Consider the following 26,469-nt stretch of genomic DNA (forward strand, 5'->3'; position numbering starts at 1 on the left):
TATGGGCGGAGGCCAAACGGTATCCTATTATTATGCAAAGTCTAGGCACTTATCACCTAGACTTTGCATAATAATAGGATGCGCGCACTTCGGAGCCCAAACGCCGTTTGACCGCGGTTGCCCAGCACTGCACCACTGCTTACAGGGACTGCTGCCTTATTGTTTCATTGAACTGTAATTAACACAACACAAGGATTCAATGTCCCCGGTGACATTAAAGTTTTTGGATGTGCAAAATAAGTCCGATTTATTTTTTTGGTGAAGTGCCCCTTGAACCTGCTTTAATCTCTTCTATTCCAGGTGTATTCTGGAGATGGGTAGGAGGCACATTGCCTCCGTCTGCAGTGAGAGCATAAAGTGGCCCACTACAGGAATCCAGATGAGCAGCAGACAACCTATAATTTCCCTGTGGGGCCCAGGGCTGAGGTAGGAGGGGGAGCTGCTTCACGTAGCCAGCAAAAGGGCTTCCCTGGCCTGAATACACGGTTCTGCCTGTGGATGATTTGGCTGGGGGGGGGGGGCGGTCTGCAGGGTGGAGGACCGAAGCACCTGCAGATTAAATGCGGGAACCGGCTCTAAAACCTCTCCGGAGCAGTTAGTCGCCACGGGAACAGCGGCTGGTCCCCGATTGGCCCTGTCTAACCCTGCTGTTCCCGTGCAGGGAGGAACTCTGTCAATTATTAGATGGCACACACACCCCAGACAGAAGGTCCTTGTAAAAATAGGACAAAAGCCATCAAATTGAGATAATAGCCATATTATTAGCTAAATATCAGTGTCACGGTTCAAATTGGTGCAGGAAACGTGCAATAGGTCCAAAAAAGATTCCGATCTCTTATCTCAGAACTCCAGATTAGATGGTAGGTGACAGTTGGTCAGTTCTACTGGCTACTGTCTCTCTGTTCCCCTTACAACCCCTCCTCCCTCTGGCCCCCTACTGTGGCTTAAACAATTAGGCTATGTGAAACCCCTAACAACTCTCTCTTGTCTTAAGATAACTACTAGGGGGGGGGGGGCAGTAGGTGACATCTTGTTAGGGGGGTATGTTGTGCTCAGTCAGTTGTGTATTGGCTCAGGGGTCAGAGTATGTGTGAGTGTGTGTGTATGTATGCGGGGGTGTGTGTGCCTAAACACCCCAGGTGTTGTGGTAACTAATACTGTTGGCGCGTGTGAGAAGTGTCAATTCTGGCAGCTCTGAGGACAATGCCTAATGTGGCTCAACTGCCACCCCACTGTCCCCTTTGCTGAGTACTATACTGGCCTGTTAATGCATTCATTACTGATAAATCTCCACCTAGGACATGGTGATTCACACACAATATCAAAACAAAACGGAACCGGCCTGCAGGGTGAGGGGCTGACGGCAGTAAACACGACTTAGTGAAGTTATAAAATGTACAACTGCTGCTGCTGCTACTACTACTACTACTGTTGTTGCTACAGCAGCTGCTACTACGGCTACAGTACATTGGAGACGGTTTAAAAAAAGATGCAGTCTTTGCCAAATGAACGTGGCTAGCTCTAGCTATCATTTTTCATCAGCTATGAGACCTAAGGCTCTAATTTCATGCACTGTACATTTCCAAAGGTGTTTGTCAGTAATGGGGGCCTGTACGGCTGACCCCATTCAAAATGTCACCCTCAAGTCTACCCCACAATGCAAAGCATTTAACACCTACCAAAAATGTTAACTAATGTCAGCTAATGTTAGCTGTTCAAAGGCCATCATTGATTAACGCTAACTTGTGTTAGCTGCAACATTTGTTTGCTGACTTAATGGCTCTAATCTTTGGTAGAGGATGTCCAAAGAGGATGTAAAGAAACAGATTTCCACACTTTGCAGTCTGGGATAGATGGACATCGACCATTTTACAGATCATCATTTTTGCCTTGCTTGATATGGGTCTCAACTTGTTTTATATTGATGCAAAGGGTACCAGCCCTCCTCACAATCATCTACACTGTAATCATAGTAATCTTACCCACCTCACTATAGTCTACCCATATACTCTGTATGATAGCATACATTATATATTTACTGCATATATATATATCTGTCTGAATATCCTCCTATATACCTACTTGTACACCTGCATATAACTGATATAACTCTGTATGATAGCATGTACAATAATGCTGTATATACCATATATATTTATTCTTACCGTATGTGTGTGTATATATATATATATATATATCCACCTGTTTGTACATACCTGCACATAATCCTTTTACATATCTGTATAGATACTATATCTATACAAATCCCTTACCTACTCTTACTAGTTACGATACTGGCCAGTATGACTACTACCATACTGTCTTTATACCTGTATCACTGTACATGATAATACTACAACTCTGATTACCACTACACCCAGTAGTACTTGTATATATTATACCCATTTAAAATCACCTGCACATTGTATATTACTATTGCACTTTACTGTTACATTTGCACTCTGGTTGGATGCCAAACTTCTTTTCGTTGTACTGTACTGTGCTCTATAATGACAATACATTTGAATCTAATCTCGAGTTTTGGCAATCATTACACTTGTGTGTGAAACATCCAAATTGGTTGTCACAGTCAGCCAAGGCCCTGTAGTGATTTTTTTTTATCGGTCAAAGATCGATGGAGCAGAGTTCTCTCAAAGTTGTAACCATTGCTGTAGTACTAATGACTAAGACGGTGACCAAGACGTTGGACTGGAAGACGCGAGGTGGTGTGGACGTGAGGTCAACACAACACCACAAGTCCTCTCACGCAACTTGGTATTCTCCTGAACCTGGAGGGCAGGTTTACAGGTTGTTCTGCATCTCTCTCAGTGCCATTCTTGTTTTGTGTTTGTGTTCTGGCAGTTAGTCTACCCGCGTTCCAGAGCGGTGCATTTTCAAAGCCTCCAGTCTCTCACACCTTTTGCATGTGGACGGTCGGGACGGAGGCTCTCAGGAGCAAATACAGTGGTAATCCTCTGTATTTTCAAATGTATCAGTAAACAAAATATATCGTTTTTTGGGTAACAGAACAAAATATAATATGAATATAAATATGAATAATAAACTTTACTTATATAGCATTATTTCTCATCAAGTGCTTTACAAATAAAATAAAAACATAGGTATAAAAACAAACAAAATAAGTAAATAGAATAGCATTATATCGTTACCAAACCCTGAATTTAAGTGGGTTTGTAGCACCCTGGCTGACACAGAGCGAAAACACTGAAGTGACTAATTTTGCACCATGACTTTTGCAGGGCTCACTCCGAAGAGCTGGGTTAAAGCCACAAAACCTCGTAAAACAGGTATTCACTATAGGTATAGAATAGATCGAATGAAAATAGCTTTTTTAGAGTAGTCCAGGTCCCTGACCTCTTAACCCAGTAGAAGACCCTGCCTTTTAGTTTGTTTTACTAAAAGTGTCAATATAAATCAGCAGGGACCAGTTCACACAGGGACCAGAGGGCTGAAGCCCTGCACGTCTCAGACAGACAAGAACATCCCTCAGCGATCACTGTTATCTCCGGGTGTGAAGTCACTCGTGTGAGAAGTGTGCCCGATGTCTTGATGACCCCCCCGAGTGGCGCGCTGGCCACACCTCTCTCTTTTACACATGAGTGGAGAGCCACCCCCCCCCTCTCCCCCCTCTAAGAAGGTACAAGGAAAAGGAACGACTGCTAATCTGTGATTTACGAGTTACAGTAGCTATCAGTGGGACGAGCACGGCAGGGGGGGGCCTCTCTCGCGGCTCAGTGGGGACAATGCGCGCGCCTGCGGTTCGGTCAATGAGCGCCGTTTCAAGCAGGCCTGTAAACAACAACTGCTGCTAACTGTCAGCGTCGTCTGTGCAGGAGGTCAAACCCACTGGAGAAAGTGATCCGACAAACAAGATAGTTCAGCAGGGGACAAGCGATTCTGTACTAAGTAGTTTGGACTACTCGTTACCGAGGGAAGCGGAAATACAAGTACATCAGGATTTGAATAAAACTCCACAGGTGCTTTTTTTTGGAAAATGTTATTTCTGTAGGCGGGAGCACAAGCATCCAGATCTGTTAGTTATATATATATAGGATTTTTAATACAACTCAAAGAGACATGGCCTCTTGCCCCCCTGCCTAAAGAAACACAATTGTCCTTCAGTTTTTACCTTCGTACATTTTTACTCTCACTGCAGTACTCTTTACTTTACTGTCCTCTTATTTTACCCTGCCTGGACTATAGTAAGCCTACTATCTCACTTTGAGGGGTGGGTTCTCCTTTGGTTGACCGGTAGATGTTTGGTTTCCTGTGTGGGGAACGTGGGTTCAAACCCAGCCAGGTGAGACAAGATAACAACAAACAGACACTATCGACAGTTGGAGCGGTTACAAGGGGAAGTAAGGTACAACTCACTCAGACCAGGAAGCTGCCTGGTGCAAACTGACAGTAGTATTGCACCGCTGACCACTGAGCCTCTGCATTGGAAACAGTTTGGGGGGGGTGGGTCCCCTTGCTCAAGAGTGCCTTGCTCAAGAGGTATAGATAGTTGTTGAGGAAGAGTAAAAATTATGCAAAAAAAATTATAAAAAATTCAACACTTTTTCGCCAGCTATATGGTGGTGGACTGGTGGTCCTGCTCAAACTCTATGCCACAGTCTACATCCCCTCCCTCTCTCGCTCTGCAGAGAAGGACAAACAACAAAGACAAGCACAAACACGCTCTCTCTCTCTCTCTCTCTCTCTCTCTCTCAGTGGTCTCCAGAGGAGGGTCCTGTCGGAGTCACCTAACATCTTATCACAGAGGAATGGAGCTCCAGACATCACTCAAATCATCTCCCACGCCTGCAATTACCACTGTGCTAATGCAGTCCTGACTGGCTGAGAGCCAGTGCAGTCGTCTGTCCATGTCTGGATTCTAACAAGAGGAGGGCAGGATACGGCCCGCGGCATTCTCTCAGGAGAGGTTCGGCATCGCCCGGAGACAACACTACTTCTTGCAGCAATTTGTCTCCTAGTGGTAAAGGGGGGGGTGATCACTGACCCATCCTCTTATGATCTCAAGGTCCCAACTGTGTGCCGCAGAACACAGGACAGTGACATGATTAATGAAGGGCCACTGTTTTAATGTTACTCAACAGGCAGGATGTTCTTAGATATCTAGATGGGAGGATATACTGCCCGGTGGGGCGAGCGTGTTCATTAATCCCAAAAGCAGCGAGGGACGATTCCGTAACCCAGAACAACGCTGAGCAAATTCCACCCCTATGGGAGCGGCAGCTGGCGTGTGCAAAGCAACAAGTCAGACTAGAAGTATGAGGGCCTATTCTGAGTCAGTTGCAGCTACTATGCTGACTCCTCCTCCCTCTCCTGCCCGGGCTCCCCTCCCCCACTCTCTGTGTAAAAACAAATCTCCTCTTCTGCTCTGGGCCTGAAACTATTGAGTCAACAAATGTCAGCGGAGCTAGGCGGGCGGGGGCCCGCGGGAGAGGGGGCGGGGTCTCCCTTTAAACCTGGATAGGAGCCAAAGGCAGATTATTTTCAGACAAGACCCACCTGTTGAAGTCTGCACTAGACAGTGAGGGGGGGGGGGGTTTAAACAGTAACTAAAGATGAATGGAGACGGTGTGGAGACCGGAGAGGACAGAGGACGAGCGGAAGAGGTGGAGCCGCAACACACACACAAATCAACCTGATCCAATCTACGAACTTCTCCAAGGTTGTGTCCAATGCTTAATGGTACAACTTGTCCACCATGTGTGTTTTCTTATATTATGTGTCCCAATTTATTTTATTATAATTTTTTTTTTTTTAAATAAAACAAAGATGGAGCTAAAGGTTAATACAAACACATTCACACATATTTTGCAAACATGAGATTCAGACCTTTGAGTTCTATGTCAAATAGCTGAATGGTCACGGACACCCATACCAATATCCCTGACTTATAGTGTAAATGTTTAACTGCTTTAACGATTTTAAAACTCCTACGGCACGTCACAGTGCTGAATTAATATTTTTCAAATCGTCCTCAACTTCTCTTTCTCTCTCACTTTTTCTATCTCTCTTGCCAGCCCACGTGGCCAACGTCAACAGGAGGTGGGTCTTGGCAGACACATAAAGTGAAGTATGCTGCTTGTAAGGAGGCTTTTCAAAGGCAAGGAGAGTTGTCTTACGCCCCGGACTAAAAATGCTCCTTGCCAGCCGAAGAGGTGCCAAAATAAGACACACAGCCAGCAACTGTAAACGAGGGGATTGCTCAACCGGTGAGACCTGAAGCCGCCCTTGTCTTAAGATGTGGCTGCAACTCTCTCTCTCTCTCTCTGGTTTGTGAATGCTGCTCTGCCAAAGGGGGAACATGACAGCTTGAGAGAGAAAATGAGAGAAGGAGGAAGTCAAGAGAAAAAGGGAGGGAAAAAAACCCATGAGTCACTTGCCTTCCTGTCTGAGAATAGAGAAGAGAGAGAGAGAGAGAGATGGGGGGGGGTTGGTAGAGGGCGTCTTTTCTCCTGCAGTCAAGACTGTTTAACGCAGTACAATATTGTGTTTAAAGGGGGGCTCTTGGGGGCGGAGTCCACTCCTGCTCGGCGAATCCGGTCCGGTGCTTTGGAGCGGCCATCACAGTGTACACTATTGTGTACGGCTGAGGGAGGAAGAAAAAAAGGAAGGAGGGGGGGGTTGAAAACCTGGCTCTTTGTGTGGGAAGGACTCAGCAGGAAAGTGATTTTGCTATACTTGAGTTTGCCAGCAAAGCAAGGCACTTCCCCCCTCTGACCTGCAACACACATCTTGTCCAGTCTCTAGGTCCCCTTCGCTTTGCCTTTTAACACCAGAGCCACATATGTGTGCGACCGCGCAGGGTGGCCAACAGCGACACCAGGGCTTCTCCTGATGATGAGAGGCGACGTCAGACTAGTCTCCATGAATATTGATGTGGAGGATAGTCTGTTTCATAGAAGAACAGAAGGAGGCAAGATGGCTGCCCTTTAGGATTTGTTAGAGAGGAGATCCACACGGTTTGTTGGAATTTCTACAAAGTGGAGGGACGTGAAAAGAGGTGAGGAATCGGCTCTGTGGGTTTTTGCTCCTCTTAGCCCCCTTTTCCCCCCTAACCCTGGGTGTGTTTTTGGGTGGTTTTGTGACCGGCTATAGGCATTGCAAATGTCTCCCTCGGCAAGAGCAGGAGAGCCAACATAATAAGGAGGGGGATATTAGATAAAGCTTCTCCAACATGGCTGACGATTTTCTTTCTTTCTTTTTTTTTTGCCTGTTGAAATTGAAGGATATTTCTGCGTTTTTCTCAGCCGGCTCTGTTAGTCGGTGAACACCCCTCGGTTGTCTTTGGAATGTATCTGTGGTAGAGAATTATGATCTTAGATTGCTTGTTCAGGACTTTTTGTTGAAGCATTATTACTAAGGCTTATGATGGCAATGCTCTTACATTTCACCCCTTAATATTCTCACCACTCTATTTTTCATTGTGCATATCTGGATGCTTATTTCGATTTTTTGTTTAGAGTGTTTCTTTCTGTATTTGTTTCAAGAGGGGTGAAAATATGTATACAACAATTAAAAGAATATAAAGCCTAATAGGGGATAGCCCTGCCCCCTCTCTAAGAAAAAAAAATTAATGGTGCAGACAAGAAGACACAGCTTAACCAATCAGTTTTAGTTCCACAGTTGAGTGTTTTGTGTTTGCTTTTGCTGCTTGCAGTATAGGGAGACACTATATAGAATAGTAAAAGTCTACCTGGACCTGTCCAGCAGTAAAGTGTCTATAGGGGTCTGAATAACATGGTGCCGGGATAGTTTCTGGCTTTGTGTATACCCCTGTGAATCAGCTTTCATTGCATTCACCGGCAAATGACAAGCAGACACAAAGGCACGCAAGCACAGTCCCAAGGAGAAGAGAGAGAGAAAAAAAAGAGATGAGAATTGTGTTGGCAGAGGACTACAAGGTCAGAAGACTCTAAAGGAAATGAAACTCAATCCTACCGCACCATTAGCTGAAGGAACAAGAATGGCAATTCTAGAGCAGGTTTTAATACTGAAGGCTAAACAAGGATCCCATACCATACACAGCCACCGGCAAAGAGCCTATTCATCCAGGAAGTGTTTTGAACTCTGGTAAAAAAAAAGAAGAAAAAAACCACTAGTAATATAGTAATATTCACAATGTTCTGTATTGTAGATAACAGGCAATAAAGCTGAGAATATCAGGCCTTATTTGCATTGCTTGTGTTATGTCATTTCTTCTGTGACTAGAGCTGTTGAACATTTGGTTATTGACAATACAAGGGAGTTGTGTGTTTGTGTGTGTGTTTGTGTGCACTGTGCATACGTGCATAGGAGGTGTATGTGTTTGCACGTGTAATTACTCCTTTATAAATGAGTGACCCACTGACACAAAATGGTACACAAAAATGGAACCATCTTTCTGACGGTGCACACGTGTCTAAGTAGCAACAACACTGTGACCCAATACCTTTAAGGGTAGCAACGAACAATTTGATTTACAATAAACCAATGAAGTGTTAGCCTCTGGGAGATAATCCTGCTGATTGGGGTTAATGTTACGCATTTGTTCCAATGTGTTGATAGTGTAGGTGTTTCATTAACAATGAGTGGGCATTCATAGTCATGCAGTAGCTTAATTGAAGTGTTTGCTGTTTCCATGTCATGGCCTCACACATCAAATGAACTAGGTGATAATGAGGCCCCTGTTATTTCACCCTTATCTAAGCCCAAATTCAAACAAAGGTACATTAGAAAACATCCTAATCACCCCCCTCCCCATTGAATAATGACAAATCGTACCCGCAGTTTGTGTATTTGACTTGTGTATTCAGGCCGTAATTTAATTGTAACGCCATCCCTCAAAAGGCCTAGGGTAATTAATACGAAGGGAGGCACGCCTGTGAGGATTACAAAACAAGTAGCCTTTAATGGGGTCCTGTAAATAAAACTGTGACCTAGAGAGGTGCTTCGAAATGCTAATGTGTGAACAGTGAAGGAATTTGGTCAACTTGATATTGTCGGTCAATGTGCTTCAATCTTATAACACTGCAAGTTCCTGTATCAACCGTGCTGACGTTACAAAAGACAGTGTAGCTAAGAAATGTCAGATACTGGTCAAAGGGCCAGAGGACAACCGTTGAGCTTAATCCTGGTATTTGAACAGCTGATAAGACAGAGGGGGAATGTATCCAATATTTCCAGCTTCACCTTAAGAAATAAACACTTTGAAATGTCTGCGGTCCCCGTTGTTGCTGTCGTCTTTCATACACTTTGTTGGTCAGTTTTGCATAGCGTCTACCCTTATAACTGCTAAGTCTCGACACGAATATTCTATTGTTGGACTGGGAGGTCAATTTCTTACTACTAGCTAGCTGTCAAGAGCTTTGCACGTAACAATGGCGTCGTTCTACCCGGGCGATGGCATGGCTCTGTTTTGATATGGCAAGCATGGCCGTTGACTGTGCAGTGTCAACACAACTGCGTAAGCATGGGGCGTGTTCCATAGTCTACGTAAAGTATGTTTTGACTGGAAGAGATGAGGTGGCGCAGGCTTTTTGTGTGTGTGAATTGGCTTCAGTCGCTCCGTTCTGGTTAATTTCTGTATAATGTTAAGATGAAGTTAATTGTGGGGGGGGGGGGGGGGGGTTAATTTTTTATATAACAGTCTTTCTATATATTATATATTTTTTTTCTAATAACTTGATTGTTGACCTATCGGAAAGATGCATGTGAAACACTTATTTGAATGGATCTAACTCTGCAGCTGTGAAGGAAGGTGTTTTGGTGTCTTAAAATTCCTTTTGAAGCGCATATTCCACTTTCTTTTACATTTTAGTTATGGTTTAATGGTTGTCATGGTATTGATTGATTGTAATATCTTATTATATTCAATTGGATTATTCACAGTATTGTAAGGTGCTAATGTTGCATATAATAAGGTCCTGAACAGCATTACTAATGTATATCACAAGAGCAGCTGTGTATTGATGTTACCTTCGGAACACAAAGCCTGTCCTCCTGCTTGATGTGCTTTCATCAGACTCCACATGACTGCTGTTGCATCAGCAGATCTTCAGTAGGCCTGTAGTGAGCAGAGTGGGGGAAGGACGGAATCTGGTATTCAATTCAAATTTGAGAAGGTCCAGTCACATAATTACCAAGCAGCAAAGGTCCGGATTATTGGCATAGTTAGAACATTAGAATTATTCCCATTGTATGATTAATACATTGTTATTATTTTCCATTACCACATCAAATGAAAACAGTTAAGACTTGCATCTTTATCTTTATGGATCCCCATTAGTCATCACCGCAGCAACAATATAGTCTTCCTGGGGTCCATACACAACAAAACAATACATACATAACATTATAGTAGCATACATTTAAACATTCCAATATTCCTACATATAAAAATAATTCCAAATAGCATTAGAGTACACAAACAGAGTATCAGATCACAGACAATACAATAAAAGGGATTCAACTATCAGTCATATCTTTACACTACAGTATCTGTCTTTTTCTTTAATGTAAACTTATTTCTTTTTGTCTCAATGCTGTTTTAAATTTAAAAAAAAATAACGTATCTTATTGGTCATGTGTAAAGATGTATGTACAGGCAGTTTGTTCCAATATGACATGGCTCTATAACACAGTTTTCTTTGCTGCATTGCTTTGGTAGTAGCAGTGTGAATCAATGAATTATAATAATTGGACATATATTTTGATTATGCATTTACAATCAGTGCTGCAGGAAAGAACTCTAAAAACTACTAGCTAGCCACTTCACAATGACATAAGTTAAACTACATTTGTCAAACACTATACATTTAAAAAGTTGTTCAACTACATAGCAGAACATGATCACAATCTGAGTCTGAAATGTCAGAGTAAAGTATAGGTGTGTTTGATTTAGTGACCACTGTGACCACACTGGTTTTAAGGAGGGGACAGGGAGCAGTTTTGAGTTGGCATCAGGAAACCTTTTAGGGAACCTGTAACTTATAACTTGTAGGGAAAAAAAAGAAGAAAAAAGTAGAAAAAACGACTTAAGTAGGATTTGAATGTAGCCTAGTTAAAACTTCCACCCAACTGCTGCAAAAAGTAGTTAAAATGAACTAGCCTATATTTCACTACTCCCTCCCCAGCACTGCTTATTATACATAACATGTGCTTTGAGTAGGCGGAGCAAATGTTGCACGGTAATATAATAAACAGTTGCTTTGCTGTTTTGAAAGCACACAGCATCAGCTAATAATACTGCAGTTATTCTCGTCTGTCTTATATCTGACAGCAGGGTCTATTTTATTCATAACATTCAGCACATGTTTGTTTACTATTGAGTAATGCATGGTATCAGAAAGTTGCCCCCATTCACTCTTACCATCTCCTCATCGACGAATCATGGCGTTTTATGTTTTCAACGAACACTCGTTCGCACGTTATTTATTGGGCTGCCATGGAATGAACAACACCTGTGTCTGGGGGACCGAACCTACTGGACTTTATATTTCTTTTTGCGCGTCCTTGCGTCTGAATTCGGGGATATCTATATGTTCGATTCGCCGTTTCACCAATTCACCAGTGCAACCGTCTCTGAGCTGACATTTGGGCTGGAACTTGCCGCGTCGTGTCACCTCTCGACTGGAAGCCTCTGCTCCTCTCCTCGGCCTGGTGGTGGAGCTCTGCTCTGCTGCTCATTTGCATAAAAGCATGCGATTGGACAAGGCGCAGGCACGCGGCACCACAGTTCTGCTGGAGTGACAACGTTGCTCTGCACGAGCCTCATGGAGGAATAATAATAATAATACCCCCAAAATAATAAATGTTTAGCTCATTACATATACACCGGTGTATGTACCAGATATAGCACATATAAAATAAGGATGGATTCTGGTTTAATATTCCTTCTAACATATTTATCCCATTTCACTGGAAAAAAACTCGAAAGAAACTCATTTTAAAAGATAAACTATATTTATCCTTGTAATGCATTTCTGAGACAAATATTCAACATTGATAGAAACAATTATTGCATGCTTTGTGATTCTGATATTGAACCTTTTTTTTTTAAATTATTATTATAATTTTTTTTTAATTGTATTTATAATAGATCCTTTTGGGAATCATTTCAAAGTTGTATATCTGAAAAGGACTGTCAAACGCCCAAATTAGAATATAATGAGATTCAATTTGGCGTTACAATGTGTATATTATTATAGAAGTATAGGATTGTGCTACCCAGCCCTATAGTCATGGCCCTAAGTCCTTTTCATGTCACTCCTCCCAAGGGTAAAGACCATATCAGCTGTCCAGTTGCCATAGCGTTGCACAACAATGCTGTCCACTTACAATAGCCCAAGCCCTCACCTCTGACCCTTTAGCTTCACCCACGCGCATATTTTCCCCTAAGGGCCAGAGCAGAAAGGACACAGTGGAACAGGTTCCTGTTCTAGGTGGTAGGACATTTTAGATGGGATTGCTTGGCTTGACCACTTTCCTGAGACAAAATGGTGAGATACTGTGAGCTGTATCGATCTCTGCAGCTATTGATTCCTCTCTTGACTGCCATAGGGGAGGGGGGAGGTATTTTTTCCAAAGAGAGGAAAACAGCCAAGGACAATCAGTTATTACTGCATAGTGCTGTACTGTAGGACTATATCCACATATGTGATATAGGGAATGAGTGCTTAATTAACAGGCCTAATAAAGAAAATCAGTAGTGCACAAATGGAATCTCCTTGTATGTATGTATGTATGTATGTATGTATGTATGTATGTATGTATGTATGTATGTATGTATGTATCTAAAAGCATTTTAACAGCAATTTGTACAGAACATTTAGCAAAACGTGTCGATGCACGTTTTCTATTTTAACTAGCTTTGGCCCATGGGCCTATCTATCTCGCTCAGCCTGTAAATTAACATGCCTTTAATCCTGATGGTTTTCAGTAAACAAGGCCGCTTATAAACTCTTGTTGTGTATAGTTTTATTGAATGGCCTTCTCACTAATAGACTGTTCAGGTCTTCTTTTTTATTTAATTTTTTGGATATTTCCCCCCCTCTTTTTTCCTCCGTTTTTCTCCCATCCCAATGTTAGTCGTTATGCCAATTCCCAATCCCCTTCCTGGTCGCTGCGCACCTATACCCCCTACGGTCGGTCTGGGAGAGTGGTGGCTATCACATGCTTCCTCCGACACATGTGTAGCCAATCAACCGCTTCTTTTCACCTGGCAGCGCAGACTCTCATTGAGAGGGTGTAACGTGTGGAAGGATCACACTACCCCCCTTAGATCCTTTCCTCGCTGAGCAGGCGCCCCGACCGAACTGTAGGAGTTGCTGTTTACAACGACCAGGACCCACCCACCAGCTTTCCCACCCCTAACACTGCCAATTGTGTTAGTATGAACGACCAGCCAAGCTGGTAGCAATGCCGGGAGCTGGGCTCGAACCCAGCATCTCCTGCACTAGTGGCGAGCGCCTTGCCCACTGCGCCACTTAGCCGTGTTCAGGTCTTCTATATACATATATCTCAAATGAGAAGCACTTGATCTTTTCTACTATTGCCATGTGTGGCAAAAAAAACAATATTAGGACACATTGGGGCTTCAACAATGTAAACATATATATATTTTTTTTAATTTGATTTCAAACCTTTATTTAAACTCGAAAGGCAACCGAGTTTTTCCTCATTTACAGTCACATCGAGTGTACATACAGAGAGTTAAGCAAAAAAAAAGGCATATAAAATCACACAGCATATAAAATCATAACAATAAGATGGATAACAATCAATTAAAACATAAAGTGTACAACTTGATTGACAAAGGTTGGAGATCAAGGTTTTAAACTCTGCAACAGAGGGGAGAATGTCAAGCTTTTATGAGCTAGGGGCATCATAGCAAAATTCAGATTTACCATGTTCCGAGCAAACTCAAGGGACCTTAAGGATGACCAGCCAGTCACTAGAACGGGTTCCATAGTTAGGTACCAAAATTCCATTCCAATAATGATGTAGTATAAAGAGGTAGCTTACCAATAAGGGCCTTAAAAATTAAGTGTGTGTTGTGCCTGTATTTGTTAGCAATTGGTCTGCTTTAGACAACATATTTTCCTGTTGCTGGTGTGTAATAACCTTCATCAAATAAGGCCCGAACCATATTTGTATATACGTACGTATTAGCATTAATGACGACACCGGATTCATACGCTGCAAGTGAGAAATTCCGACCCGGGTGTTCCTCTCTCTCCGAGGCGCCCCGCCCCCGCCACATTGGCCAGACTCTGTTGTAATTATGGCCTGGGAGTGATAAGGCTCCATGTGAGTGGCACGGGGCTGGAGGGAGTGTTCCTGGCCCCGGGAGCATGTATCGATGTCAGGGTTTACCTCGGGGGTGAGCCGGCAAGCGCAGAGCTTCCTCCACGTGAGCGTGCGCACATGGCCGCTGTTTACAAACACTATCCCGGCATTCCGCGGCGAGCGAGAGAGAGAGTGAGATGTTATGTAACCCCCCCCATCTCTTCCCGCCACTCGCCCCCCGGCTGCTCTTCCCGCGCTCAGTCGGAAAGAGATATCAGAACGCAAACACGCCGGGTTCCGACCACCACGAGATGAAAAGGTGGTAGAGGGGGGCGGAGGGGTGAGGTGACGGTAGCCAAGGTGACGTTTGTACTCCGAGAAGGAGGCGAGCGGCGTCGCAGACTGTCGCCACTCTTGACAGCGCAGGGGCCTGTCAGGGGCTAAACTTAGCGACGGAGCCGACTCGTTGATTCAATCAGTGGCATGCTTTCTGCTTCATGATACGGCCTATGTCTATGATTCCGTATTCAGTCCAGGGGCCAGGCAATTCATATTCAAGACACTAAGTGTTAACGCAGAGGCTATAGGTGAATGCTAACCTCACAAGCCAGGTAATCACAAGTTCCTTTTTGACTTCCTGTGGTTTGACAGAGGAAGTGAGATCTGGCTCACAAGGCGACATGCATCATATCTACACAAACTCTATGCATGCCCACACAAACACCTCTGAGGGTTTGGTCCACATTAGAGTTTTCCTTCCAAGAGTCTTTTCATGTGGATTCCTTCTGTCTTTTTGATGAGGCAGACTTTCTTTGAACGAGAGTTGATTCGCTGGTAAGTGTGGTTTGCAGAAATCTGGGGGAATCTTTATTGCTATTACCAGCTGCAAGTTAATTTCCTTTTTGTCAAGATTTACAAAAAAAACTGCAGGGTTAGGCTAGTAAACTGAATGAACCTGTGTGGACTCCCCTCACAAACACTCAGGGTTTGCATAAGGCGAATCCCTTTCCCAGTTTCTAGGTCAAACCGAACAAAGGCAAATAACACAATTGTAACAACAAAATGTAACTACTGCCGGAAGATGTACAACTGTCTATTGTCTGTCTATTAATGTGTAAATGGCACTTGTAGAGGGGGAGTAATGAGAAAGAGGAGAGAGTATGCAGAGATGATGTTGTTGTAGGGTGAGGGTGTATGGACGATGGAAGGTGATGGGTGTCTCTTCCCTGCCTGTGACCCCTGGGTAGGTGTGGCTCATAGCACATAGGTGTGAGAGTGAGCGGAGAGGTATAATACTCACAGACAAACACACACACACAGGTCAAAGAGTCCTGGCAAATTTGATGAATGACCCTAATTGTGAACCAAGGCGGAGAGGTAGAATACTCACACACAAACAAACAAACAAACAAACAAACAAACAAACAAACAAACAAACAAATACACATACACATACACACACGCACAGATCAAGCGTTCTGGAAGGATTTGATTAATAGAAACCTACTGCAAACCGGGGATTAGGTTACACTCCGAGTCCAGTTCATTCAAAGTGTAAAGAGGGTCTGTTACAGTAAAAATCAAGATTGATTTGATTGGATAATCAAAGTTGCCCATTTTGGGACCAAACTGGGAGCACAAAAGCCCTTTTCTTACGCGGATTAGTCGCAATGCATCTTCTGATAGAAATAAATCTGCGGGCTAATTTAGGTCAAGATTGGAAAGTGAATCTCCATAACTAATGCCTCTCTGTCACATGATCTCCAAAGCTCCCTCATGATAGAGGAATCTCACAGGGGGAGCACAGCCATCTAAACAACTGCTCCTGAAGGCTGACTGGCCTCCTCTAAAATGGCTGTCATGAAGACTGAGCTTGTTCCTATAGGAGCTGTCACAGCAGAGGTTAGGCCCCACCCTATGGCCTCCCGTTGTCTACACAGGGAGCAGGGAGAAAGACAGCTGGCCCCGATGTCATTTAAGACCGTAACCCTATGAAAGGCTTTGAATGACATCACTAACTACATCTGAAAGGTCCGAGCCGCCCAGGCTCAATATTAGGTTTCCTGCGTGGAATGCACCGGTGTGCGGCAGCTGGTATCTTTCCCCTGCCTCTCAGTGACAAGGCTGTTTGTTTTGAGTGAACGTATTTACATTGGGGAGGTTTTTTTCCTGTCTGATTTTAGCTGTAGCTGGGAAAGAAATCGTCGGAGTGACATATTCAGAGTTCTATATTGATCCCTGTAATCAAACTTTGTCTGCCCACATGACACTCCAATGGTTTTCCAGATGTGGCTGCTTTCCCCCCTTTTTCTATTACAGCGGAGGGAATAACAGCACCAATCTTCTGAGTAGTGGAACGTGATTGATGATTCATGCAGCTCTGCTCTGTTTGAGCAACATTTGTATTAGTGGGGAACAATATTCAGACTGCGTTTTCTTTTTTTTCTTTTTAATGGCCACGATAGAAAAATTAATACGTCTGCCAATAGCCAAGGGGTTGGATCTTGATACGCCTTTCATGGAAGCCTTGATCCACAGAAACCATCCTTCACTGGTGATGATTTGTGATCCAGTCTCTCTTCAGTCACATGCTTCCTTGTCAGTGGAGGGAGGGAGGGAGCATAGCAACAGTGCCTTAGGTCAGGCTGCTTGGAAACCAATGAGAGTATCAGTACATTCTCTGCCCGGATGGGATCAGACAAAACACCATATTGCAAATATTCCTCACTCACCACTGTCCTCTGCCTCAGTGTACCATAGAGCCTCAGTGTACCATAGAGCCTCAATGTACCATAGAGCCTCAGTGTGCCATAGACACGTTGAGTTTACACTCAAAGGATGAATGTGAAACGGAAAACTCAAATGAATGAAGAGCAAACAAAACAAAACAAAAAAACCCGGAACAAATTAATTTGCCTTTGCTTTTTCAACATGACAAGCCACTGTCATATTTTGCAGCCATGCACTAAGTTAGCTTTGCATTCCTCTGCTGCCGCTCGCTCGCACGTGCGTGTGTGTATATGCGTGCCATGTTTTGACTTCCTCTCTTATAATAATGTTTCCATTTTCTGTGTTTACCACACACCTCCTCTTCCTGTTAAATCGGATGCTGTGACGGATTGTGCAAACAAAAAGGAAATATTTGCCAAATAAATGTGCCTGTGTGAGGAGCCAGGAGCAGGGATTTAAAGAAACGGGAGAATTGGGAATTCTCATCGGTTTTGCTCCGAGTGTATTTTCAACCGTGCCCCGCAAGTATCCTGTTGACGTGAGAAATGTGAAGAGGAAAGAGATCAAACAAAAGTAATTCACCCTCATTTATCACCATTCTAACCAAAATCACTTATGGCGTCTTCCTTGCGCACAAGAAGCACATCTTAAGCGCCGTGGTGCATGACAAAAATACACAGTCAGCACGGTAATTGTAAACTGCAGAATATGGAATCCGACTTCAGTAATAATAAGCAGTCTTCAGAGGGGTAATATATCAGGTTTTACAGCTCAGTGTTTTTCTAAGCTGCCTTAACCCTTTCACTACCACACTACAGAAGGTTAACCCTTTACTATCACACTACAAACGGGAAGGGATAACCTTCTGTATTGTCGCAATGAAAGGGTTAACCATTTTGGTAGTGCAGTAGTGAAAGGGTTCAAAATAAAGAAAGGAAAGGAAAGGAACATAAGAACACCACACGTCTAAGTAGTAGAAAATCAAAAGTGCTGCACTCCACAAACCCGCAATTGTAGATCTCTGAATATGTGGCCATATTGATTTGCTGGAGTGGGGGGTGGGGGGTAGGATCAATGCTTCGAGCACATGTGTGTGCACCGCGGCAAAAACAGCCCGTCCTCCACTCAGCCGTGCCGGGGTAATGTTTAGAGCAGATGGGTTTTGGACCGCTAATAAGGTGGTCGCCATGGCTACCGCGCACCCTGAAAGAAATTAACATTGCACTGCACACTGTTCATCAAGTTAGTCGGATATATTGACTGGCGTGTAGACAAAGGGATGGTCGGACAGACAGGGGAGGAGGAGAGCAGCACTGTGAGGGGGGTTTCAGGCAGGTTAATGGGTTTCTGTGCGTTTTGTGCGTTCAAGAGGCCTGCTTCTTAATTAGAACCTCTGTGCGAGATGGTGATACTGTAGGTCCAGGCTTGGGCCGGGCACCTTCGGGGGCTGGTGCAGTGTCAGAGTGTCCAGGCTTGGCCACCTCAGGGTCAGCTGGTTCAGCTGGGGTAAATCCAAGGCTTACATGTTTATGGTTTGGACCGGGCTAATCATCAACCGTTTCCTACTATCTGGATTGACCTCTTTTTGGGGGAAATAGTCAATACACACTGACGCAAGTGGAAATAGCTCTGAGATAGCAATGTTCTACTGACATGGTTTCTGTATTGACAAGGAATGCTCAATGTGAGCTGGGCTGAGCTACAAAGCAGAGTCTGTGTGTCTGATCTAAACCACAATTGATCAAATACAGCTGATAAAGAGGTGCTCATAATATAAGGTTTCAAAATGTAGTATACAGTATTTTATCGTTAGTGAATATAAGATGCTGATTAGACAAAACCGTCTTGAATAGACAGTGTTAGTGGTCATCTTTACAAATGGCTGTATGATTTGTCACTGTGTTGGTGTGTGTGTGCGTGTGTGTGTGTGTGTGTGTGCTGTGCTTTCAACTGACCCACATTACCTGCTGAACAAGTTGTGTGGGAACTGTGCTCGCAAAGGGTTAGTCACACCCATAAAAAGCAGTTAGACAGGTTGTCATTCAGATCTGTCTGCGTAACGAAATCTGAAATATACGCTGTAGTGAGTTCTCATTCTTCACTGACACAACTTCTATCCCATTTTGCGCTTGCCCTTGGCCTCGACAACAATACAAATATCAAAACCACAACAATCAATAGACTTTATTTTGAATTTTTTTTAGAATTATCTTTTTCCCCCTTCTTTTTCCGTTTTTCTCCCCCTCCCAATGTTAGTCGTTATGCCAATTCCCAATCCCCTTCCTGGTCGTTGCGCACTCTACCCCCTACCGTCGGTCAGGGAGGGCGGAGACTATCACATGCTTCCTCCGACACATGTGTACCCAGCCCACCACTTCTTTTCACCTGGCAGCGCGGACTCTCACTGAGAGAGTGTAACGTGTGGAAGGTCACACTACCTCTCTTAGATCCTTCCCTCGCTATGCAGGCGCCCCGACCGAACTGTAGGAGTCGCTGTCCACAACGACCCAGACCCACCCACCGGCTTCCCTCCCGCTGGCTCTGCCAATCCGGAAGCAACGCTGACAGCTGGATTCGATACCAGTGTCTCTTGCGTTGGTGACTAGCGCCTTGTCCGCTGCGCCACCCAGCCGCCTAACAATCAATAGTCTTAACATCACCAGCAACAATAGCTTTGACATCAGCATCTTGAGAAAGAAAATCTCAAAATGAACATAGAAACTACCACCACTGGAAGAGACCAGGCTCAATTTCAATGTTCAACCTGGGCCCTAACAATGCAGATAAATTACAATAAAGCAAACCCATAATGAAACGAACAACTTGGCCCCATAATTCAGCCTGCCATGAAACCAAAACCAATCCAAAAACTAGCTAAGTCAACAACAAAAGAGCTAGTCAACCTCAGCTGCCGACCGACAGTGTATGCAAACCCAATCATTACCACCCTTGCCATCCCCAGAACCTAAAACCTGCCCCTGGCTATGCAAAGTGGTTTCCTACTTTAGTGCCCAATCGGTATCCGCTCTGTTCAGTCAGAGCCACTGTGCTCAGCTGCTGCTGAACCTGTCCCCATGGCCTGATGTAGGGCCTGACCGCAAATCCTCCGCTCGTTAAGTAGTCTGGCAGGAGAAACGGACACAAATCCCTGCTACCCGGCTTCCTTGGGGCAGACCGTTGCTCGTTCTAGCGTTGTTGCTCAGAGTCAGTCGTTTGCTCTGCACATACGTTACTTCCTTTCATATTCATATCAATTTCTCCATAGCTATCCTCTGAGCACAGAGAGCTGACTGAGAAGACGGTCTCCTTAGTGTTGTACCACAGTACCGGGGGGGGGTTTAGGTTGGCTAGCCCATGTCTGTACCCTCAGCTAGCTGGCTCAACTTAGTTTTTCCTCTTTGTTCTCCTTCATGGGCAAAGGTAATTGGGTGCATGGACTGCTCTGCTCTGTTCAGGCAAGGCTTTGGTAACTTTCTGTTTGCTGGTTGTGGTTGTGGTTTTTGGTTACAGCTAAACTTTCTCCTCCCTACATTTTCCCAGTTTATCCGTTCTCCCCGTTCATAGTGAGAGACTGCTTTAACTGCTTCCTCGTGATGACATACTGCCTCCACTACTAATTTTCACGCACAGGGGTGTTAATTTGTTCCATTTTGCTTGTGCCAAGAACAAGGCCTCCATGACCTTGTTGCATTTGCCCAACAGTACTCCAGTGGCTAAAGTCAAATGTATACTCGAACATGAAAGTGTCATTCATTTGAGTCGGTCTTTGGAGTGATTCAGGGGTATGCAGAGTCCGTCGAGTCCCTTCGCTTCATTCGCTAGCGGTGAATCGAAAACCGAATTTGGACTGAATTGGCCCACTTGCGTTGCGCCATTGCATTTCCACATGTAGGCTACCTTTCTCTTGCGTGGAGGAGGAATGAGCAAAACGGTTGCGTGGAACTATTAACACATGGTCCCCCCCGTAACCACCACAGCTGAAGAACCTACATGGAAGTCTAATTCAGCCTTAAGTGATGAAAGTGTCTACCTACATACAGTACAGGTACCAGAGCAGGTACTGACTCTGCTAGCATCAAACCCTGTATGGATTTTGTACATTTGAATACCTCCGTTTGGCCTGATTGTTTCAATTTTACTTTCAACCTGGCATGTTTTAGATTGTTGATCAGCTTGTCAAACTAGCTGTTGGGTGAAATTAGTTGTTTTTGTTGTTAGTCAAACATGTACCTGTATTCCCTGTTTGGTAGGAGATGCAGCCCTCACTGGTGGCCCCTAACTCGGGCAGTGCCAGGATGCTACACGTGGCATACAGTAACTGTACATCTAGCTGTGATGCCAGCGTAACGATTATAGCCTCTTAGAGGAACTCAGATACTGCCCACAGAGAGTATGGCTGAATGCAGAAACACACTATCTCGCCTCTCATTTGGTTACTCAAAAAAGCCAAGTGTCTTAGGCAAGTGTGAAATATCCGTGAGGCATCAAGGGGGACACATTCCTTCTAAAAATTAAAAGAAGGCAAATTAACGATTGTGCACACTTCCCTTCCCAGCATGGCCTGCGCGTATTTCCATGAACTCCAACCACATCAATTCTACCTGCGTTAACATTGGATGTAGCCTCACAAGCCAGAAGACATCTTGCATGATTTCACAATGAATGTCACGTTATGAAATCATGCAAGATATTGTTCTGGCTCGCGCCCATCTCTCCCAAAATCCATCCCATTTTCTTTCTCTTTTCCCTCGCTCTCACCACCTGTCCAACCATAAAGCAACATACCACAAAAGCAAGTTTGATATTTTGGAATGTCTATTAATGATCGCCTCTTGTCCAGGAACTAGCATTAAGGTCAGATTAACAGTTCAACAGACCAAAGCCAGATATTACGTCATTTGCAATACTTCGGTAAGATCAGTGATTTATTTTACCATCTAAATGTGAGGAATAGTCATATCTTCTTGAAGAATTTGACTTAGATGGAGAATACAGGTAGGTTAATTCAATGTTTACAAACAAAGATACTTTTTAGACGAACAAGTTGCAAGCTTGTTAACATATTTTTTTATAATAATATATTGATATTATATATAATAATATATCATATATTTAATAATAATGTAATCATAATATGGCTGTCATATCTATGACATCATTATGGTATAGTTTCTCTGTACAAGAGACAGCAAGGCTGCAAAGCTCAACCTTTCATACACATCCTAATGAATTTCTTAAAAGTTTAAAAGAAGTATATAGGTTTCCTTTTTTTATTATTATTCCAGACCCTCTGAGAAATCGGTCCTTCTTAATGTTGGAAATGCTTCCGCTCTCAGGCTTTTGGAATTACATATTTCTATATTTCTATTGAGTGTTCCCTCTTAACTCATTCCCCACCAACAACGAGTTTACTCGTTATTGGGAGCAGACGCTTGAACGCCAACAACGAGTATACTCGTTATTTGATAGTTTTTTCTTTTTTTCGATATTTTTATTCATTATTCATCCAGGGACCTTGGTGTTACCATAGGAATGAGTCTGAGATCGCCAAAGTGCAATACCGGCCGCATCCAACTAGACGCCGGTATCGAGCACCCTTTGAAACCTTGTATCTTGGCCTGTGCAACGGTCAAATGTCACCGGGCTCACTTTTCTTTGTCGGGCGAATGGAGCGGTTATAACGATCGGATTGAGAAGCGTCGAATGCTCCCGATGCATGATGTGTGGTGGATTATGTTGGCGACAACGATCGACACCAATACTGGGACTCACGATCAGATAATTGGAATATTCTTTTTGGGGTACATCCTAGTGAAGGTAAGGGCTATATGATATCAATTCTGCGTTGATCCAACCATGTCTTCACCCCGATCGCAACATGTCTGTAACGTTACTCCACAACGTATGCCGTTGGTGGCGATCAAAGCATCAAAAAACGCCCCCCCCCCCCCCCCCCCCCTTCATGCATTCATGATGAAACATAATACCTATGATATTGATTTGATTTGGGAATAATAGCGTGTACAGGCAAGAAACGGCAACGTTCATAGTAGAATTTACGTATAAGGCTATTACTCAGCCCTTCTGGAATTACCCCAGACCACGCTATAACCATACTTATATTCACCACGATATAACACGGGAACGTATGGATGAAGAAATTAATTCTTTTTCACATATTGAACGATAGATAGGTGATGTCAAATGGGCCATAGTATTGTATCCATAGCTATAATATAGAATATAGTTATAGCTCTACAAACAAGGTGACGCACTCCTATCTTTTAAAGCGTGGCAGTGCTAGAACGGGGCCCGGCTAATCCCCGGCGGTGCATGCAGTCTGAGCCTGGCTCATTTCTAAAAATCTATTTATTTTTCACTTAGGACTTCAGCGTTCTACCACTAGGAAGTTTCCCAAACCAATTTCAAACAACTCCCAAGCAAAACAAGGTTGTTACGTTTGTTTTCGTATAAACTATAAAACCCATTAAATATTCTGCGTTTGGGGCCACCGGCCAATGCCTCTTCAATCCATATCCCCCAAAAAATATCACCAAAAACCGACACCGACTTGACATTTGTACATTCGCTCTCGCTGAGCTACAGGGGATGTTTAACTACTAATTGAAAAGAGACATCGCGGTTTTGTGATGCAAGCGTAAACAAATTAAGTCGAAGAAATGGCGCTGAAGAAATGTCAGAAGCACAATGACGGGACGTAATGAGAGAAACTGCTGTAGTATAAGGAGCACAAAGACTTCAATGGGAATATCCACCACGCTGCCACATCTGCCTTGCATTAGACATAAAGAACAATGTGGATTGTACAGATCCCCTTCTTTTTGGGGCGCGGTAGGGGGGGGGGCTCCTCTGGGGATGAAATTACAAACAGAAGTGTATATCCTCTGTGGTTTGAGGTAATCTATTAATCTAGGCTTCAGAGGAAAATGAAACGAGATGGAATAACATTAGCGTGCGTTTGGACGTCAGCTCAGACGGTGAAAATCCACCCTTATGGTGGAGAAGGCGTACAGAAAACACATGCACGTTACCGACAGAATAGTTGAGATTCAATTTGTGTACCAACTCAATCTCAGAAGGTATGGAGATTTTTGCGTCTTTCACAAAGGAAGGTTGGTTTTAAAAACCAAAAAGAAAAGATGCAGTGCAGGCTTCGGGTGTGATCAGAAATAGCCTACATTTTCTCGCCCATTCAGCTTTCCCTGCAGTGTTGTGCACCTCTTCGCCTTTCAAAGAGAGGGAGGGCGGGAGAGGTTTGAATAGACCCTTTTCACTGTTTGTAAACAATGATGACGCTTCGGGTTGCGTGCACGGTTTAGCCACACGGAAGTCTCCGGGGCACAGTCTGGATGAGGCCACGCAATGTGCAATCAGTTACAGGACATTCGCCTGTCCTCCGGAACTGTCCCCAAAAGAGACAGAAGCAGTTCTCACCTACAGGATAACGTTGATAAAAATGCTCTTGTGCTTCTAGGCGTCATACTCAGAAATACATTTTCTCTGCCACTCTGCTTTTCCCTGCAGTGATGCACAAGTCTTGGTCTGCTTGAAGAGAAAGAGAGAGAGAGAGAGAGGGAGGGAGGGGGGGAGGGAGGGAGGGAGGGAGGGAGTGGACTGAATGCTCTCGTGCTCCAGGTGGTCATGTGATGCAGTCTTGTATTATGTCACAGTCCGGTGATTGGGCCAAGTGTGTGTCGGCATCAACAAGGAAACGGCACTGCTCTACAGTACTTGACACCAGGGCAGGATCTGTGGTTGTGCAGGAGCTGTCGCTACCGGTATATCAGGTTCTTTAACCGATGGCTTCTGCAGTCATGAATACCAAGCTTGAAAGGGATGATCCACCCATTTTAAGGAGCAATTTCAGTCCCCCTGAAAAGCACTTGCACCATTTTTCTTTTTTTTATAAATGTAAGATAGAGGAAGAAGTAGACGTTGTTGGTATTATGCTGGTAGGAGTATACGTTAGCAATGCTGGTAGGAATCGACCGGGGCTCAAACCGTTTCTCTAAAACACCACAGAGACGTTCTGCTTCTGGCCACTATTGACTTCCACGAGCGATGCAAATGAGTGCTCGTTATTTTCTAAATCCAATATCTCAAGACATTGGTGAAAGTAATTTTTTTAAATGATTTCCAGTTAACGACAAATCGAATAGGCTTCTTAAAATGCCTCTCGACTGGTCAAAGTTCCAATCACTAACCTACACTACCTCCTTTATTGGATCCGAATGACTGTCGACAATAGTAGGCAACAGCATATCTTTAGGCGATATATGTGCAATAGACTAACAACATAACTGTTTAAGAAATATTGCAGGGGACTGGGAGAGAGGCGATAGGTGACCACCCCACGCCCACACGGTGAGTTCAGACAAACGCCAATTAGTTCCGCATTTCCACACTTTCACTCCCCCCCCCATTCAGAGGCTGATGAACTCCCGGGAGCAGCAGACAAGGTGCAGCGTAGAGCGGGCTGAGAGAGACAAGGTGCAGCGTAGAGCGGGCTGAGAGATACAAGGTGCAGCGTAGAGCGGGCTGCATGAGAGATACAAGGTGCAGCGTAGAGCGGGCTGCATGAGAGATACAAGGTGCAGCGTAGAGCGGGCTGCATGAGAGATACAAGGTGCAGCGTAGAGCGGGCTGAGAGATACAAGGTGCAGCGTAGAGCGGGCTGAGAGATACAAGGTGCAGCGTAGAGCGGGCTGAGAGATACAAGGTGCAGCGTAGAGCGGGCTAAGAGATACAAGGTGCAGCGTAGAGTGGGCTGAGAGATACAAGGTGCAGCGTAGAGCGGGCTGAGAGATACAAGGTGCAGCGTAGAGCGGGCTGAGAGATACAAGGTGCAGCGTAGAGCGGGCTGAGAGATACAAGGTGCAGCGTAGAGCGGGCCGAGAGATACAAGGTGCAGCGTAGAGCGGGCTGAGAGATAGGAGTCACAGCGAAGCCCTGTGGCCCGTCTGATCTGAAGAAGACAGGGTGTCGGGCAGCTTGAGAAAGAGTCTTAAAAGAACACACCAACATTTTGGGAAATTAGCTTATCGGCTTCTCCAGAGAGAGAGAGACAAGAAGATAGATGCCAGTTTCCTCTCTGTGCGTTCAGTAGAAAGCTGTCTGGCCGCACGTTAGCCTAGCTTAGCACAATGAATGGAAGCGGACATGTACGGGTAGCCTTCGGGAGAGGTGTTAGTTGTAAGCTAATTTCCCAAAATGTTAGCGTGTTCCTTTAAGGTCTGCAGCGAGAAGGGATTGTGAAGAGGGGGGAAATACAGCTTTTGAGAGCACACTGATCTGAAGCCTATTTGACTCATTCCAAGTTCTTATTGGGTGTTACTACTCAGTAACAATACCTTACTACTCAGTATTAATACCTAATCACTTATGCATGGGCAAGCATGCAGGCAGGCGGGAAAATTA

At 44.2% G+C, this 26,469-nt stretch overlaps 1 protein-coding gene across 2 annotated transcripts in view; it reads left to right on the forward strand.

The window, feature by feature from the left end:
- Positions 1 to 6,699: 6,699 nt before the first annotated feature.
- Positions 6,700 to 26,469, forward strand: part of tet2 (tet methylcytosine dioxygenase 2) — a 63,388-nt gene continuing 43,618 nt past the window's right edge. For both annotated transcript variants that reach the window (XM_084318911.1, XM_084318912.1), the window contains exon 1: positions 6,700 to 7,036. The gene's annotated coding sequence lies outside the window, so the exon portion shown is untranslated. The remainder of the gene's footprint in view (positions 7,037 to 26,469) is intronic.

The sequence above is a fragment of the Notolepis coatsorum genome (genome assembly GCF_963971535.1).
Source record: "Notolepis coatsorum genome assembly, chromosome: 7".
NCBI lineage: Eukaryota > Metazoa > Chordata > Actinopteri > Aulopiformes > Paralepididae > Notolepis > Notolepis coatsorum.